This window comes from Rhinopithecus roxellana, chromosome 15 (genome assembly GCF_007565055.1).
Source record: "Rhinopithecus roxellana isolate Shanxi Qingling chromosome 15, ASM756505v1, whole genome shotgun sequence".
Lineage (NCBI taxonomy): Eukaryota > Metazoa > Chordata > Mammalia > Primates > Cercopithecidae > Rhinopithecus > Rhinopithecus roxellana.
Window position 1 is genome coordinate 116,775,268 of NC_044563.1, and position 18,102 is coordinate 116,793,369.

Genomic DNA, 18,102 nt, shown 5'->3' on the forward strand with positions numbered 1-18,102 from the left:
GCAGAGGCAAAAGGCACATCATACATGGCAGCACATCATACAAGACAGAATGAGAGCCAGGTGAAAGGGGTTTCCCGTTTTAAAATTATCAGATTTTGTGAGACTTATTCACTACCATGAGAACAGTATGGGTGAAACTGCCTCCATGATTCAATTACCTCCCACTGGGTCCCTCCCATGACACATGGGGATTATGGGAGCTACAATTCAAGATGAAATTTGGGTAGGGACACAGCCAAACCATATCAACTACCCAGCTCCCCTAAATGCCCACCAAGGACCCATTGGCTCTTCCCAGCCCTAGTCCCAGCCCCAGATCCCTGTCTTGATCTTTGACCCCTGATGTCCTGATCTCAGCCATTCTCAGTCCCGATCTTTGCCAGTCCCGCCATCCATATCTGCTCTGGCCAGAGGGATGCTGGTCTACCAGTCCACCATCCAGCTTAACTAGGATCTGCTTCAGACTGGGACACGTTGGTTTTGGCAGAGGATGGGGGACTGGGGCTGCATCTTATCCAATGTGCCTCCTCTTTTGTAAGGATATAGTGAATCTAATAAAGTACAAGCTCTGCTACTTTGTAGGCACTAGCATCCTAGGCCAGGATCACTCTTCCTGTGAAAGTAGCACACCTAGAAGCTTCAGAGAGGTAAAAGCTCCAAACCATACTAACTCATTCAAATGCATTTAATTTGTATCTAATATGCCTAATAAATGTGAGTCATCATGCTAGGCACTGGGCATACAGCAGTGAACAAAGCGGGCAAAGATCTCTGGCCTTGTGATGCTTCATTTCCAGTGGACAGATAGAAATGCATATACAATAAAATGCCAAGGAGTGATCAGTGTTATGGAGAAAAACAAGGAAGGCCACGAGGGCAAGGTGGCAGAGAGGGCCTCTCTGAGGATGTACATTTGAGGTAGAGAGTGGGGGAAAGGCATATCAGGCAGAGGGAACAGCAAGTGCAAAGGCCCTGAGGCCTGAGTATGCTGGAATGTTTTAGAAATGGCGAAAGGCAGCCAATGAGTGACATTCCATGGGCTACACAGTAGAAGAGAGAAGACAGTGGGCAGCCTGCTCACGTGGCACCTTATGAACCATGGTGGGACTTTGGATTTATTCTCAATATTTAGGGAACCAATGACAAATTTTCTGATAAGTTAAAAGCAAGGAAAGGCTTGAGCCAAAACCTGGCCTGGCCAACGTAGTCATGAAAGAAGCAGCCCATCTTCAGAGAATTCCTTCCAGCCCTTTCTTCCTCCTGCGCCCTTCAGCCCTGAGCTGACACCCTTTGCCCTCGACCCAGGTCTCTTGTCTCTCCTTTGCACTATTCATTTGGTCACTGACTCTTCAGCAAATAATCCTGGAGGTAGGGGATGAGAATCATGTGCTAAGCACCATGCCACAGCCAGGATTGGTTACTGGGATATACACAACCCGAAGGCACCCTGGCTTGAGATCATACTGGACATGGGTTCAGAGGAGCTGATTCTATCCAGCTTTGCCATTTAACAGGCTTTGTTTTTAAATAGAACTGCAATAACTGCTCTGCTCTCATGCAGTGCTGAGGAGCCAGTGATGAAACTGGAGTGGCAGCACTCTAGGTAAACTATAGAGTGAGGAGCCCATGTCAGCTGCTCATGCCAAAGTGATTATAGTCATTAAGCCCTAAACCTGCCTACAGGACTGGGCCCCAGAAATGTCACACCTCCATTCCCTCCTTCAAACTCCCCTAACTTCACTGTTATTCAGCTCTAGCAAACACTGATCTTTCAGATCCCAGAGGTCACAGAAAACCTGCACAAGTGTAGGGCACGGCCTCATGTGTGACACACCCAGCACTATCCTAGCACCTTCTGCAGACACATAACTCCACAGTCTCACCCACAGAAAGAACACACACTGCACCAAAAGGGCCCTTGGGCACATGCATATCCTCTGCTTAGCTGATCAGCTGATCCATGTAATGGGGATGATGAAAGAGCATTTGTTTATTTATTTACTCATTCATTCATTTGGTGAGTCATCAAACATTCCTTCAGAGGCTTCTCTGGGTCAGCTCTGTGGTAGGTCCTGAGGCTCCAGCCATGACCTCTATGGCCTGGCCCTGGCATAGGGAGGCCTGAGATCTACCTGGGACAGACTCTGGAAGACTGCTTTATGGCCGTGGCCATCTCATCAGCAAGTAGGGAGCTATGGGAAACTGCATCCATCTGAGGGGTCAGCAATGGCATAGCTGCCTCCATGGTATGTCTGTGTCACCTCTGTTGAAGACTATGTTTGCCACTTTGAGTGGCCCATGGGACAAATTGTCTTTCTCCATAGAAGGGGCCACCTCTGCAGCCCTGTAGTTGATAGTAAGTCAAGTGAGCAGGGATTTCATTCTGCCCTGCCATGCAATGTCAGTTTATGACTTTGGATACAACGCTTCTGCTCCCTGGGCTCTGGGTGCCCATCCATCACAGCAAGAACTACAGAAGACAAACGTTCCTACAACCTTCTCTTGTACTAGACCCATCCTCATTACGTTTGCCCTATTTTCCCCTGCCACCTTGATTTTCTGCATTTTATTTAACATTTACCTGTGTGATGCTTAGTGTGAGCTGGGACATGTTGTAAGTGCTTACATGAACTAACTCATGAAGTGGGTACTACTGTTATTCCTTAAAGATAAAGAAACCACAGCACAGTGAAGTATTTACCCACTGTCCCTTAGCTGGTAAGTCTGGTACTGGGAATCTGACCATGCATCTGTCTTCAGAGTTCATTCTCTTAACTACTATACTATGCTGCTTCTCTTAACAATTTTCTTTAAACTGATTCACCTTTTTTTTTTTTTTTTTTTTTTTTTTTTGAGACAGAGTCTTGCTATGTCACCCAGGCTGGAGTGCAGTGGCCGGATCTCAGCTCACTGCAAGTTCCACCTCCCGGGTTTACACCATTCTCCCGCCTCAGCCTCCCTAATAGTTGGGACTACAGATGCCCGCCACCACGCCTGTTTTTTTTGTATGTTTTAGTAGAGATGGGGTTTCACCGTGTTAGCCAGAATGGTTTTGATCTCCTGACCTCGTGATCCGCCCTTCTCGGCCTCCCAAAGTGCTGGGATTACAGGCTTGAGACTGATTCACTTTTTTAACATTATTTTTAAAAAACCATTATGACCACTAATTGAAAACCTATATGACTTGCCATAAATAGAAGAGACATTAAAATGCATGACTATTACATTTAAAACCCAATATTCCTCCAAGTGACTCCTAAGATCATCTCTCAGACCACTGGGGACACTTGGGGACACCTGGGCAAGAAGCACTAATGGCTTTTCTGACACTTTAGGTACCTGCAGGCCTTCCAGGAAGAAGTTTGGGGGCAGACAGTCTTTATGCCTCTCTGGCCCTCCTCTCCTGCCTACAATAGTGCCACTCAGCAATATGCAATGTAAAGGCTTCAAGGAACTTGGTTACCACCAGCCTGGGGCTTCAATGACTCACTCTCAATCTCTGAGCATGATGTATCCACTCAGGGGCTGGTGACAACCTAGCCAGAGGCTTCTTTTGCTCTCTGGTTTCTGGAGCGACAACCCACTGGAGGTATGTCCAATCCCTGCCAGAGTAATGGACAAGTCTCCACTGTCTCCAGTGATGCCAGCAGAAACTGCAGGGGCAGGAGGTGGAGTGGGTGTGGATCCCAGCATGGCTCCTGGGTTTCTGCCAGGAAGGTATTCTGAGGATAGCAATCTGTGAATTCCACCACTCATGCTCCTGAACCCGCACCAGCTCTTCATTAAAAAACCAAGACTTGATTAAACAGTTGCAGGCATAGTGGACTTGTATCATCTTTCGAGGTCTCAGCCTCTTCCCACTGCATTTGCCCATTTGCTCTGAGCTTCATAAAGCCAAAACTGGCTAGACCTTCTTCCGTTGCACCTGCCTGTAGCCATGTCATTGTGACTCCACCATGTTCAAGGTACGCCTGGTCCAGGGCTCCATCCTGAAGAATGTGTTGGAGGCCCTCAAGGACCTCATCAGTGAGGCCTGCCAGGACATTAGCTCAAGCAGCTGAATGTGCACAGCATAGACTCATCCTGCATCTCCTCGGGGCAGCTCACCCACTGCTCCAAGGGCTTCAACACGTGCTGCTGCGACTGCAACCTGGCCATAGGCATGAACCTCACCAGTATGTTCAAAAGACTACACTGTGCTGGCAATGAAGAGGTCATGACGTTAGGAGCTGAAGATAATGCAGACACCTTAGCCACTAGTATTTGAAGCACTAAATCAGGACAAAGTTTCAGATTATAAAGTGGAGCTAATGGATTTGGATGCTGAACAACTTGGAATTCCAGAACAAGAGTAGTACAGCTGTGTAGTAAAGATGCCTGCTGGTGAATTTGAGTGCATATGCCGATATCTCAGTCATATTGGAGATGCTGTTGTAATTTCCTGTGCAAAAGATGGAGTGAAATTTTCTGCAACTGGAGAACTTGCAAATAGAAACATTAAATTGTCACAAATAAGTAATGTTGATAAAGAGAAGGAAGCTGTTACCATAGAGATGAAAGAACTAGTTCAGTTTACTTTTGCACTGATGTACCTGAACTTCTTCACAGAAGCCATTCCATGCTCTTCTACAGTGACACTCAGTATGTCTGCAGATGTACCCCTTATAGAGTATAACATTGCTAATATGGGACTTTTCTTTTTTGAAACGGAGTCTCACTCTGTCACCCAGGTTGGAGTGCTTTGGTGCGATCTCGGCTCACTGCAACGTCCGCCTCCCAAGTTAAAGCGGTTCTCCTGCCTCAGCCTCCCAAGCAGCTGGGACTACAGGCATGTGCCACCACGCCCAATTAATTTTGTAGTTTTAGTAGAGACAGGATTTCGCCATGTTGGTCAGGCTGGTCTTGAACTCCTGACCTCAGGTGATCCATCCTCCTCGGCCTCCCAAAGTGTTCAGATTACAGGCATAAGCCACCGTGCCAGGGCAATATGGGACATTTAAAGTAAATACTACTTGCCTCCCAATATTGAAAATGAAGAAGGATCTCAGGCATTCTTAAAATTCAAGAAAATAAAACTAAGCTCTTTCAGAACTGCTTCTGAGATGCCAGTATATAGTAAAGTCTTTTCTGTCACAACATTTATGCTTCTGAGTACATATGTAAGTATAATTTTCTGTAAATAACCTATTTTTCTCTATTCTCTATAATTTCTTTTTTTAAAATTATACTTTAAGTTCTGGGATACTTGTGCAGAACATGCAGGTTTGTTACATAGGTATACATGTGGCATGGTGGTTTGCTGCACCCATCAACCCGTCATCTAGATTTTAAACCATGCAAGCATTAGGTATTTGTCCTAATGCTCTCTCTCTGCTTCCCCCAATCCCCCAACAGGCCCCAGTGTGTGATGTTCCCCTCCCGGTGTCCATGTATTCTCATTGTTCAACTCCCACTTAGAGTGAGAACATGCGGTGTTTGCTTTCCTCTTCCCGTGTTAGTTTGCTTAGGATAATGGTTTCCAGCTTCATCCATGTCCCTGCAAAGGACAAGAACTCATCCATTTTTATGTCTGCATAGTATTCCATGGTGTATATGTGCCACATTATCTTTATCCAGTCTATCATTGGTGGGCATTCGGGTTGGTTCCAAGTCTTTGCTGTTGTGAACAGTGCTGCAATAAACGTATGTGTGCATGTGTCTTTATAGTAGAATGATTTATAATCCTTTGGGTATACACCCAGTAATGGGATTGCTGGGTCAAATGGTATTTCTGGTTCTAGATACTTGAGGAATTGCCACATTGTCTTCCACAATGGATGAACTAATTTACACTCCCACCAACAGTGTAAAAGCTTTCCTATTTCTCCATATCCTCTCCAGCATCTGTTGTTTCCTGACTTTTTAATGATCGCCATTTTAACTGGCATGAGATGGTATCTCACTGTGGCTTTGATTTGCATTTCTCTAATGACCACAGATGATAAGCTTTTTTTCATATGTTTTTTGGCCACATAAATGTCTTCTTTTGAGAAGTGTCTGTTCATATCCTTTGCCCACTTTTTGATGGGGTTGTTGTTTTTTCTTGTAAATTTGTTTAAGTCCCTTGTAGATTCTGGATATTAGACCTTTGTCAGATGAATAGATTGCAAAATTTTCTTCCATTCTGTAGGTTGCCTGTTTGTTCTGATAATAGTTTCTTTTGCTGTGCAGAAGCTCTTTAGTTTAATTAGATCCCATTTGTCAATTTCAGCTGTGGTTGCAATTGCTTAGGGTGTTTTAGTCATAAAGTCTTTGCCCATGCCTATATCCTGAATGGTATTGCCTAGGTTTTCTTCTAGGGTTTTTATGGTTTTGGGTTTTACGTTTAAGTCTTTAATCCATCTTGAGTTAACTTTTGTATGAGGGTGTAAGGAAAGGGTCTAGTTTCTGTTTTCTGCACATGACTAGCCAGTTTTCTCAGCACCATTTATTAAGTAGGGAATCCTTTCCCCATTGCTTGTTTTTTGTCAGGTTTGTTGAAGATCAGTTGGTTGTAGATGTGCGGTGTTGTTTCTGAGGCCTCTGTTCTGTTCCATTGGTCTATATATCGGTTTTGGTCCCAGCACCATGCTGTTGTGGCTACTGCAGCCTTGTAGGATAGTGTGAAATCAGGCAGCATGATGCCTCCAGCTTTGTTCTTTTTGCTTAGGATTGTCTTGGCTATACGGGCTCTTTTTTGGTTCCATATGAAAGTTAAAGTAGTTTTTTCTAATTCTGTGAAGAAAGTCAAAAGTAGCTTGATGGGAATAGCATTGAATCTATAAATTACTTTGGGCAATATGGCCATTTTAGCAATATTGATTCTTCCTATCCATGAGCATGGAATTTTTTTTCCATTTGTTTGTGTCCTCTCTTATTTCCTGGGCAGTGGTTTGTAGTTCTCCTAAAAGAGGTTCTTCACATACCTTGTAAGTTGTATTCCTAGGTATTCTTTTTGTAGCAATTGTGAATGGGAGTTCACTCATGATTTGGCTCTCTGTTTGTCTATTATTGGTGTATAGGAATGCTTGTGATTTTTGCACATTGATTTTGTATGCTGAGACTTTGCTGAAGTTGCTTATCAGCTTAAGGAGTTTTGGGGCTGAGACAGTGAGGTTTTCTAAATATACAATCATGTCATCTGCAAACAGACAATTTGACTTTCTCTCTTCCTATTTGAATACGCTTTATTTCTGTCTCTTGCCTGATTGCCCTGGCCAGAACTTCCAATACTATGTTGAATAGGAGTGGTGAGAGAGGGCATCCTTGTCTTGTGCCAGTTTTCAAAGGGAATGCTCCCAGCTTTTTCTCATTCAGTATGATATTGGCTGTGGGTTTGTCATAAATAGCTCTTATTATTTTGAGATATGTTCCATCAATATCTAGTTTATTAAGTGTTTTCAGCATGAAGGAGTGTTGAATTTTATCAAAGTCCTTTTCTGTATAATCATGTGGTTTTTGTCATTGGTTCTGTTTATGTGATGGATTACATTTATTGATTTGCATAGGTTGAACCAGCCTTGCATTCCAGGGATGAAGCCAACTTGGTTGTGGTGGATAAGCTTTTTAATGTGCTGCTGGATTCAATTTGCCTGTATTTTATTGAGGATTTTCACATCAATGTTCACCAGGAATAATGGCTTAAAATTGTCTTTTTCTGTTGTGTCTCTGCCAGGTTTTGGTATCAGGATGATGCTGGCCTCATAAAATGGTTAGGGAAGAGTCCCTTTTTTTCTATTGTTTGGGATAGTTTCAGATGGAATAGTACCAGCTCCTCTTTGTACCTCTGATAGAATTCGGCTGTGAAGCCGTCTAGTCCTGGACTTTTTTGGTTGGTAGGCTATAAATTACTGCCTGAATTTCAGAACTTGTTATTGGTCTATTAAGGGATTCGACTTCTTCCTGGTTTAGTCTTGGGAGGGTGTATGTGTCCAGGAATTTATCCGTTTCTTCTAGGTTCTCTAGTTTATTTGCATAGAGGTGATTATAGTATTCTCTGATGGTAGTTTGTGTTTCTGTGGGATCAGTGGTGATATCTCCTTTATCACTTTTATTGTGTCTATTTGATTCGTCTATCTTTTCTTCTTTATTAATCTGGCTAGTGGTCTATCTACTTTGTTAATCTTTTCAAAAAAACAGCTCTTGGATTCATTGATTTTTTTGAAGGGTTTTTCATGTCTTTCTATTTTCCTATCTCCTTCAGTTCTGCTCTGATCTTAGTTATTTCTTGCCTTCTGCTAGCTTTTGAATTTGTTTGCTCCTGCTTCTCTAGTTCTTTTCATTATGATGTTAGGATATCAATTTTTGATCTTTCCTGTTTTCTGATATGGGCATTTAGTGCTATAAATTTCCCTTTCAACACTGCTTTAGCTGTGTCCCAGAGATTCTGGTATGTTGTCTCTTTGTTCTCACTGGTTCCAAATAACTTATTTATTTCTGCCTTAATTTCATTATTTACTGAGTAGTCATTCAGGAGTGGGTTGTTCAGTTTCCATGTAGTTGTGTGGTTTTGTGTTCTCTATAACTTGTTTAAAGAATAAAGTCTAAAGTCAAATCTGGTCTTGTTAACCTAGAACCAGTTTTGCCTTACTTAGAAATACATCTTGTGATTTTATAATACAAAAAGGACTTGACTCTAAACGCAATTTTAAGAATTGTTTTTGAATTTAAGTAAAGTTACCTGAATTTCAAATGTCACAAGGCGGTGCTTTCATTTGTACCAGGACTGTTGCAAGTATCTACTGAATTATCAGCTAAAGCTACCATTTCATGTAAATGCTTTTTTAGTCTAGAGCACCCTGGTGAAAATCAAAAATATTTCAAACACAGTAGGGTACCAGTTATCTGGGGGGATCTGTCAAGTTTATTTCATTCTAACTGTGCTCAAGTAACAAACAGGGGAGAGTAAAATAAATCCTATGTATTTCATCATTTTGTCATGTTAGTTAGCAAAAGTTAACACTCTTCAGAAGCCTAGTGTACCCAAAGTCTTGTGGACTTTATAAGACTATAGAGGTCACATTTCTTTTCAGCCTAGGGCGCCTTTTACAAGAGCTTTGGAAGTTTCAGTAGATGTGTGATGGGGCCCGAGGAGTATGGCTGTGAAAAAAATTCTCTAATATAAATACCCTTTTTTTGGGACTTCACTCCTTTAAAGGATGAAGATGTCTTAAATTCCATGTATATTGGACCCAACCAAGAAAGAAAAAAGGCCCTGAAGTTGTAAAGAAAGACTTTAAAACATCCCCAGTAAATGCTGCAAGGTATATTTTGTGTTTGGTAGATTAAATGACTGGTTTCTTTCTTGTATTACTTGGACTGAGTTCTAGTTACTAGACATTACAATTAACTGTATTAAGTACCTGGTATTCATTTACCTACAGTGTGCTTGTGAGTAGGGAAGGAGGGCTGCAAAGGGGCTCAATGAAAATTTTTAGGGTGATGAAAATATTTTATCTAGATTGTCGATCATTCCAGGAGTGTATGCTTTTTTCAGAATCCATGCAATTGTACTTCATTGTGTGTAAAATACACCTTAATAAACCTGACTTTTAAATAACCAAGGTTTTTCTTGCATTGGCAGTGGAGGGAGGAAAACTGAGGAACTGGCACAAGACAAAACAGTCTTCCATTAAACAGTTTTCTTTAACTTGCACACATTCACTTAGGGAAGATGCTTGGGGAACCAAATTATACATGTGCCATTGAGCAGCAGGCTGGGTGCTCAGAAGGCATGGTTGAGTCATTGAGGTAAGAGAAATCAAGCTGGAATCCCCCAAAATAAAGTTTGATTCCTGTCTCTAGCACTTGGGCAAGTGTGTGTGTGATCTCTGTGACCTCCTCTCTGGGTCTCCATGTCCTTATCTCTAAAATGGGGATAATATCCTGGGCCCACCCAGCTCACAGGGCCATTTTTGGAACTGAGTGAGAGTGGCTCTGAACATGCCGTGGAAACAGTGAAGTTCCCTGTGGATGGGGGCATCTGAGATGATAAGGAATTAACCACCCTCATGTGGTGACACCAAACCTGGTGCCAGGGACAAGGGCAGTTGGTTTTAGGTCTGCCCTCTGAAAACAAAGGAGTAGTCCTGCCCACTTCCATGGCAGTCATAATTTGCCAAATGATGCATTATTTGATCCATAAGATAACCAGACTCACAGAAGGGCAGAATGCCAATGAAATGAAGTATTGGTTTACGCAGGAATAGAAATATTCTCAAACTTCTTATTTTGTTCTGGAATAAAATATAGGTTTGATTTCCACTGCAACTAATTTACCAAGTAAAATTTGGCCAGGAGGCATTGGAGGGTGTGGTTCAGGGAGGCAGGGAACAACTTTAGCTCAGTTGGAAAATTCAATAGATGACAGATACTCGGTTCAGTTTAGGTTCCAAGCAGGAGAGTTGTTTGCCCAGTTTGGGTTTAGAGGCTGTTACATTTGCAGTCCACTGGCCTTTTGTAATGGGGCTTGGATGAGCAAGTGACATTCATCATAATGTGCTTTTCCAGTGTTTGCAAGTCAGAATCCATTTGATGGATGACATTCAGCTTTGGCTGTAACCACTAAGACAATAAGCTGGCACAATGGCTTGCCCAGACACACAGGGGGCATCTACCCACCACTTCATTCATTCATTCAACAAACATTTATTAAACTCCTATTATGCTAGACTTTCTCCCAAACAATCGGAAAATGAAGATATTTAAGATTTAGTCTCTGATTTCAAGGAGTCCACAGTTGAGTAAGAAATAAGCCTGTAGAGAGATATATTACCATATAGGGATGTTAACAGTTATAGTCAATGCCCATACCAGGAGCAGGACAAGCACAAAAAGTCTAAGCATCAGTTCATGCTTCACAGAGGAGGTGGCCTCTGGTCTGGACCTCAAAAGAAGAGTAGAAGTTCACCAACTAAATGACACTGCATTCTGATTCTTATTTGTTTACTAGTGAATGGGTGTATTTATTTCTGCATACACACACACACACACACACACAGGCCATTAACTTTGTCTTCTTCATTGCTAACCAGTGAGAAAAGTCTCAGCAAGAAAAGGACCATTGATACCTGATATAGTTTAGATATTTGTTCCCACACAAACCTCATGTTGAATTGTAATCCCCAATGCTGGAGGTGGGGCCCGGTGGGAGACGTTTGGGTTGGGGGACGGATCCCTTATGGCTTGGTGATGTCTTTGTGATAGTGAGTTCTTATGCGATATGGTCATTTAAAAGTGTGTGGCACCTAACCTCCCCCACACCGCCCCCACCTATTCTCTCTCTTGCTCCTGCTTTCGCCATGTGATGTGCCTGCCTCCACTTTACCTTCTGCCATGAGTAAAAAGCTCCCTGACCTACCCAGAAGCCTAGCAATGTCAGCACTATGTTTGTACAGCCTGCAGAATAGTAAGCCAATTAAACCTCTTTTTATAAACTACCCAGTCTCAGGTATTTCTTTGTAGCAACACAAGAATGGCCTAATACAATACCACACATAATCCTTCTTCCCCTGAGAAGCCAAGGCCCTGGGATGGGCTGAGGTGACAGTTACAAGCAGGGAAGGCCATTCTCATAGAGCTGCCACTTGCAATGACAGCAAATAAGCAAAGAAAGTTCATTTCGGATTCTACTGTCTTAGGATGGGTAGCCCCGTGACAACCAAATAGCCTTGATTTTGAGGAAAAAGCAAGAAGTCGAAACCTAATACCAGTTCCTATCAAGACAAAAAGGTAATTATGGCATTTGGTCTGCAGGTGTCAAAGAGCAAAGTAATGTTTGACCTTGCCAAAGGGCAGGGATTATGTCATGAGGATGTTAGACACCCACTGTATGCTCTACTACTCAGTATCAGAGGAGCTGGGGAGGAGGGAACTTAATTCTCCCAGCAAGCAGGGAAGGCTAGCGGAGGCAGCATATTCAGTAGCCAATTGCCCAAGGTGGCTGCAAACAAAAAGATTAGACTTGCCTAACTGTTCAAGCTGCAGAACAACTCCCGAGGAAGACTTATTGACTGCAGCTTCAGGAACGACAGCAGAGAGAAGGAGCAAGGAGGAGGGAAGAGGAACACATGTATTGATCCTGCTCACACTGGCAGGCAAAAGAGGCTCCAGCCAGAAAACAAGTCAATGCAGAAACACTGGCTGAAAGTCACTCTTTCTGGGGAAACTAAGAGAGAGGTGACATTCAAAAAAGGTAAAGCTGGCTCACGCCTGTAATCCCAGCACTTTGGGAGGCTGAGGTGGGCGGATCACCAGGTCAGGAAATGGAGACTATCCTGGCTAACGTGGTGAAACCCCGTCTCTACTAAAAATACAAAAAAATTAGCCGGGTGTGGTGGCATATGCCTGTAATCTCAGCTACTCGGGATGCTGAGGCAGGAGAATCACTTGAACCCGGGAGGCAGAGGTTGCAGTGAGCCGAGATCGCGCCACTGCACTCCAGCCTGGGTGACAGAGCGAGACTCTTTCTCAAAAAAAAAAAAAAAAGTAAAGCATCAAGTGACGGCATCAAGATGGATTTGTAGATTTAACCAACCATGAAGATGCACCTCCTAAGTAAGAAGCTAAGTCCCCTAACCTACCACTCTTCCCCTTAAATGGTCACAGACTAGTAGCTGGCAGGTGCTAGGCAGGCCTCCAAACCAAATCCTTCATTTTATACTAGAGGCATCAGGGGTGGTAAGAATATCAATGGACTGTGATCAAAAGTCCTTCCTCTCACTAGCTACAGGATCTCAGACAAGACACCTCAGCCTGTAAGCTGCAATTTCCTCATCAGTGTAATGGGAACATTAAGATGGATGTCATTTGAATGTTGTAAAGACCAAATAAGACAAGTGAGAATGCATCCTAAGGGTTAGGTATATTTTTAACCTGTGAATATACAGCGGTTCCAAAAGCCAAAGTGATTTAAGTCCAAGAAATTAGCAAATGGGATGCAGAGCTAGAATTCCTGACACCTCAGGTGGTGTTCTTTCTGCTAAGCCACACCTGCCAACATGGAAAGAGTTTCATTTCAAGGGTGCAAATCTTGTCTCCCAGGCAAGCTTGTGTGGGACAAGGATATGTATTCTCCATGCCCCCCTATGGTTTTTGGTACTTACTAACAACAGCCAACATGCATGGAGGTTTTACAGTGCGCTGGGCTTTGTTCTAGGTGATTTGCATGCGCTAACTCATTTTATCCACGTATCAAATCTATGAGGTAAGATGGTGTTATTATCATCAACTCCATTATTACAGATGAGGAAACTGAGCACTGGTTAAAAAAGTACCCAAGATCACACTGCCCATAAGTTAATTATATTTATTTCATATCAAGGCAGTCTGACCCAAAAGCTCTGCTCTAACTACTATGAGAAGCGCTGATGTTGGAGCTGGCTGAGTTATCCCAGGGAAAAAGTAACCTGCTTGGATGTAGAAGACTGGCACAGGGCTTGTACACACCAGGGACTCAATCAATTGTTGTTTCCCTTGACTTAATGGAAGTCCTGTAATAAAATAGCTTGCCATATGCAGCCCTGGTGCTGGCTTCTTACCATCAGGATGACCTGGAAGTACTTTAATCCTTTCTGCCTCTCACATAGGACTCAAGGAAATTTGTCTTGTATGCACTGAGCCTGAACTTCAGCCCACAAGGAGAAACATTCAACCTTGCTGACAGTCAAAAAACACACATTAGAATTACATACTTTTAGGCTGCGTGCAGTGGCTCGCACCTGTAATCCCAGCACTTTGGGAGGCTGAGGCAGGTGGATTGCTTGAGCCCATGAGTTCAAAACCAGCCTGGGAAACATGGCGAAACCCCGTCTCACCAAAAAAAAAAAATGCAACAATTAGCCAGGTGTGGTGGCACATACCTGTGGTCCCAACTACTCAGAAGGCTGAAGTAGGAGGATTGCTTGAGCCCAGGAGGTCGAGACTGCAGTGAGCCATGATTGCACCACTGTGCTCCAGCCTGAGTGACAGAGAAAGACCCTGTCTCAAAAAACAAACAAACAAACAAAAGCCTACATACTCTTTTCACCTATCAAATTAGAAAAAAATTAATGATAATATTTAACGCTTTAATGCTGGCAGATGTGGGGTAAAACTGGTATTCCTAGACCCTGCTATAACAGTATAAATTGTACTTCTCAGGAAAACAGTTTACCCTCATATAGTTGACTCTTGTTATTCACAGTGGTTATATTCTATAATGTCACCAGTAATACTGAATTAATGAATTCTGAACCATTCCTTCTAGGGGAGACATGGGGTTAGGCTCCTGTGATCCTCTGGTCACATCTTCATCAACCAATCAATGCATAAGCTTGTTTTATGTGTGTTTCTGTTTAAAGACACATTATTTAATATACTATATTCTGTTGATTAACACTGAATTCACAGCCAACAGCGCTACAACTCAGGCCTGAACGGTGCTCAAACATACATATTTTCTCTATAAGGCACATCACAGCCTTCTTGCACTTAGAAACACAAGACAGCACATCAACACTATGATAGGGGGTCATTTTCAACATCAAAATCATCCACATAAAGCACAAATATGCAAAACCATAGCACTAACTAAACCGTAAAAAGGACACTCGTTTATAACTGAATCAGGAAGGTAAGTGTCACCTTGCTGGACCTCAGCTGCGAATGTGCATGACAGGTGCCTCACTTGCTCCCACAATGTACATGTCCAAGAATGACCATGAAAGCACAGCCAGCATTGATTTGGGAGTTACAAATAACTGTCAGCATGCAGATCAATTCACAAACTCAGAATCTGTGAAAAATGAAGACCAACTGTATATATTAAGAACCTAACAAGCTTGTGCACATTGAAAGGCACGGGTGACAGAAATCTGGATTTGATTTCACAAGCAGCTTTTGAACTGATCTTATTTCAGCTGAAAAAGATCCATCTGAGTCTAGAGTGTGGGCTCGACTGGTAAGAACCACTGTTCAGTTCAGGCTGAGCATTGCAACAAGGAGAGTTAAAGGCCCCAAGCTTGGATTTGGGGATGAGAAACATCACATGTATGCTTCCCATACATGTGATGGGAAGACTCAAGGCCCTGGCCTCCAGGGAGAAAGCTTCCACCAAGAACCAAGCCCTTCTCCAGTGTCTGCTGCATCCACGGTTCTAGGGACAGCCAGGAGGACAAAGCCCCTTCTGCCGCTCTGACTCATTTCTGCCCCTCTTCACCTCTCTGATTTGTTTGTGGTACTGTGGTACACTGGCCTCCTTGCTGTTCCCCGAACACACCAGGCAGGCTATGATCCCACCTCAGGGCCTTTGCACTTGCTGTCTGCCCACCTAGAACACCCTCTAGACATTTGATAGGCTCCCTCCCTACCTCTTTCCTCTCTGCTCAGTGAGGCTTTCTCTCCCCTCTCTGCCTTCCCTGTTTTGTCTCCATAGGAATTATCACCATCTGATAGATCATTTGTTTTGCTTGTTCATTTATTATTTCTCCCCCATGTAAACTGGGAAGAGGGAGGTTTTATCATTCTTATAGTACCCCCATTCCTAGAAGAAGGCCTAGCACATAATAAGCACTCAGTAAACTGTACTATTTGTTAAATGAATGAATGAATGTAAGATACTAGTAATAATAATAGTGGGAATTAACATTTTTGCACCAGTCACTGTGTCGGGTGCTTTACACAGGTTACCTCATTGAAATTCCAAAGCCTTAACATGTGAGCACTGTTATGCTTATTTTGCAGAAGAAACCAAGGCACTGGGAGATTATGCAACTTATTTAAGGTCAACCAGCCAGTAAAAGATTGAACTGTAATAAATCTCAGCTTTTTCTGACTCGAAAGTCACTATACCAATTTTTAAACTTTCTGTGGTTAAGGACCAGTTGGATTTTTTTCTTCTTCTTCTTCCCAGTCTATCATAGATTGATAACAGAAAAATGAAATGGGGGAAAAGTTACAAAACACAATATGCGTTTGGAGGTCATGGTACTATCCAAGTTTTTAAACACTTTGAATGCTTGTACTTATCTCCCCACAGACAGGTAGAAACAGTTTGGCCCACAACGCAGTTCTTTGAGTATACTGAGCTCTGCAGTACACCCAAGGAATCAAATACTGTCGTCCTGAGTTTCTGGGTCATCTGGAGACTGAGGTTGAGGCTCCAGGAGAAAAGTCCATGATCTCTTTTACTTGTAGGAAACTTGAAAATGTCTCAAGTCAAGTTTCCTTCATTTGACCCTTTACAGTTGTTAGAAGTGGGTCCTCTCACCCTCAATTTTCAGGTAAGAAAACCTGTTTTTCCTCTGCCCAGAATGCCCCTCCTCTGGGCTCTTCAGGGGGTCACCTCCTTAGAGTGACCCTCCCCAACCAACCATGCAAATAGCATTGCTGACCCTCTCTTATCACACAGCCTTATTTCCATCACAGCATTTTTTACCATCAGAAATTATCTTTTTCCTTGTTTACATATTTACATTCTCTCATCCCTTTTTATATTAATAATACAAACTCCAGGAGGGTGGAAACCTCAGTTCATCAGTCCCTCTACCCAGCAAAGAGTTTGGTCCCTTGAAGGATTAGTTGAATAATGCACTAAGAAAAAAGAAACACAGAATGATTAAATAGCTTACCTAAGGTCAAAAGCAGGTTAAGGGCCTGAGATGGAAATCACATCCACTCAGTTGTTCAACAGATAATGTTTCAGTGTCTCTTTCTCCAGCATGGGCATGGAGCCGGGCACTGGGGTCTTGGTGGTAGATGAGAGAGGGTAGGCTCCTGTCTTGATCAGGGCCCACAGGACTAAATCCCAAGCACAATGGTTCTCCTCCCTGCCTTTCTAGCCCTCTCTATGTTCTTTCATCTGTACATACTATTCTGTTTTCAAACACTTTCTCACAAAAAATCGTGTTATTGTGTAAGCAGGATATTGTATTACACCCGCTTTTAGCATTGCCAGATAAAATGCAGTTACATTTAAATTGCAAATAAACAATGAGTAATTCTTTAGTATGAATATGTTCCATGCAATGCTCAGGAAATACTTATACTGAGAAATTGTTCATTGTTTTTCTGCAACTCAAATTTAACTGGCTCTCTTGATTTTTTTCTTTCTTTTTTTCCCCAAAATATGGCAAGCCTACACATTTTACAGATTAGAAAACTGGGGCTCAGGGAGGACAGAGAACTCCAGTAACTTGGCCCTAAAGGCAGACACCCAGCCAGAGAGCCAGAGCTAGCCCTATCCACCATAGAACAATGAAGTCAATGTTTCTTGAGTCAGAACACCTGACCCCACACAGCTCCTTTTACTTCTTTCTTAAAGAGCCAGTGCTTCTGAGCCCAGGCCAATTCCAGCATGGCTGTCCAAATCCATATCCCCTGAGGATTATCTTGTCATTGAAATGTCTCCCTGGCCTCCAGCAAAGAAGCAGTTGCCGTGTCTATATTTAATTACTTTTAGTAAATTTTTCTTCTGATGATAAAAATACCTGCTTGTAATATATTTACACAATGAAACACTACACATCAATGAAAAAGGAACAGCTGCTGCTACATACAACAGAACAGCTTGGTAAGTTTTTATATATTTATACACATCGGCCTAAAGAAATAGCACCGAGTAAAAGTCTCGACGCGAAAAAGAAAACATCCGGTATAAGCCCATATATATGAAGTTCAAAAATAGTCAAAACTAATTTGTGGCAGAAGTCAGAACAGTGGTTTCTGAGGGGTGGGGATCATTGGGAAGGAACATGAGGGAACTTTCTGGGGTTTTGGTAATGTTCTGTATCTTAAGCTGGGTGATGGCTATATGTATATATAAATATATCTTAAAACTTACGTGTTCACTTAAGACTTCTGTACTTTTCCAGTTGTAGATTATACTTTAATGAAAAATTTAAAATAAATGAACAATACATGCTGATTGTAAAAAAAAAAAAATGCCTAACGTAGACAAGTATTAAAAAAAAAAAAATTAGGCCCGGAGTGGTGGCTCACGCCTGTAATCCCAGCACTTTGGGAGGCCGAGGTGGGCAGATCACGAGGTCAGGAGATCAAGACCATCCTGGCTAACATGGTGAAACCCTGTCTCTACTAAAAATGCAA

The 18,102-nt window shown here is 42.6% G+C and overlaps 1 pseudogene; it reads left to right on the forward strand.

The window, feature by feature from the left end:
• The first annotated feature begins 3,956 nt into the window (after nt 1-3,956).
• Nucleotides 3,957-15,193, forward strand: LOC104681843 (annotated as a pseudogene).
• The last annotated feature ends 2,909 nt before the right edge of the window (nt 15,194-18,102 follow it).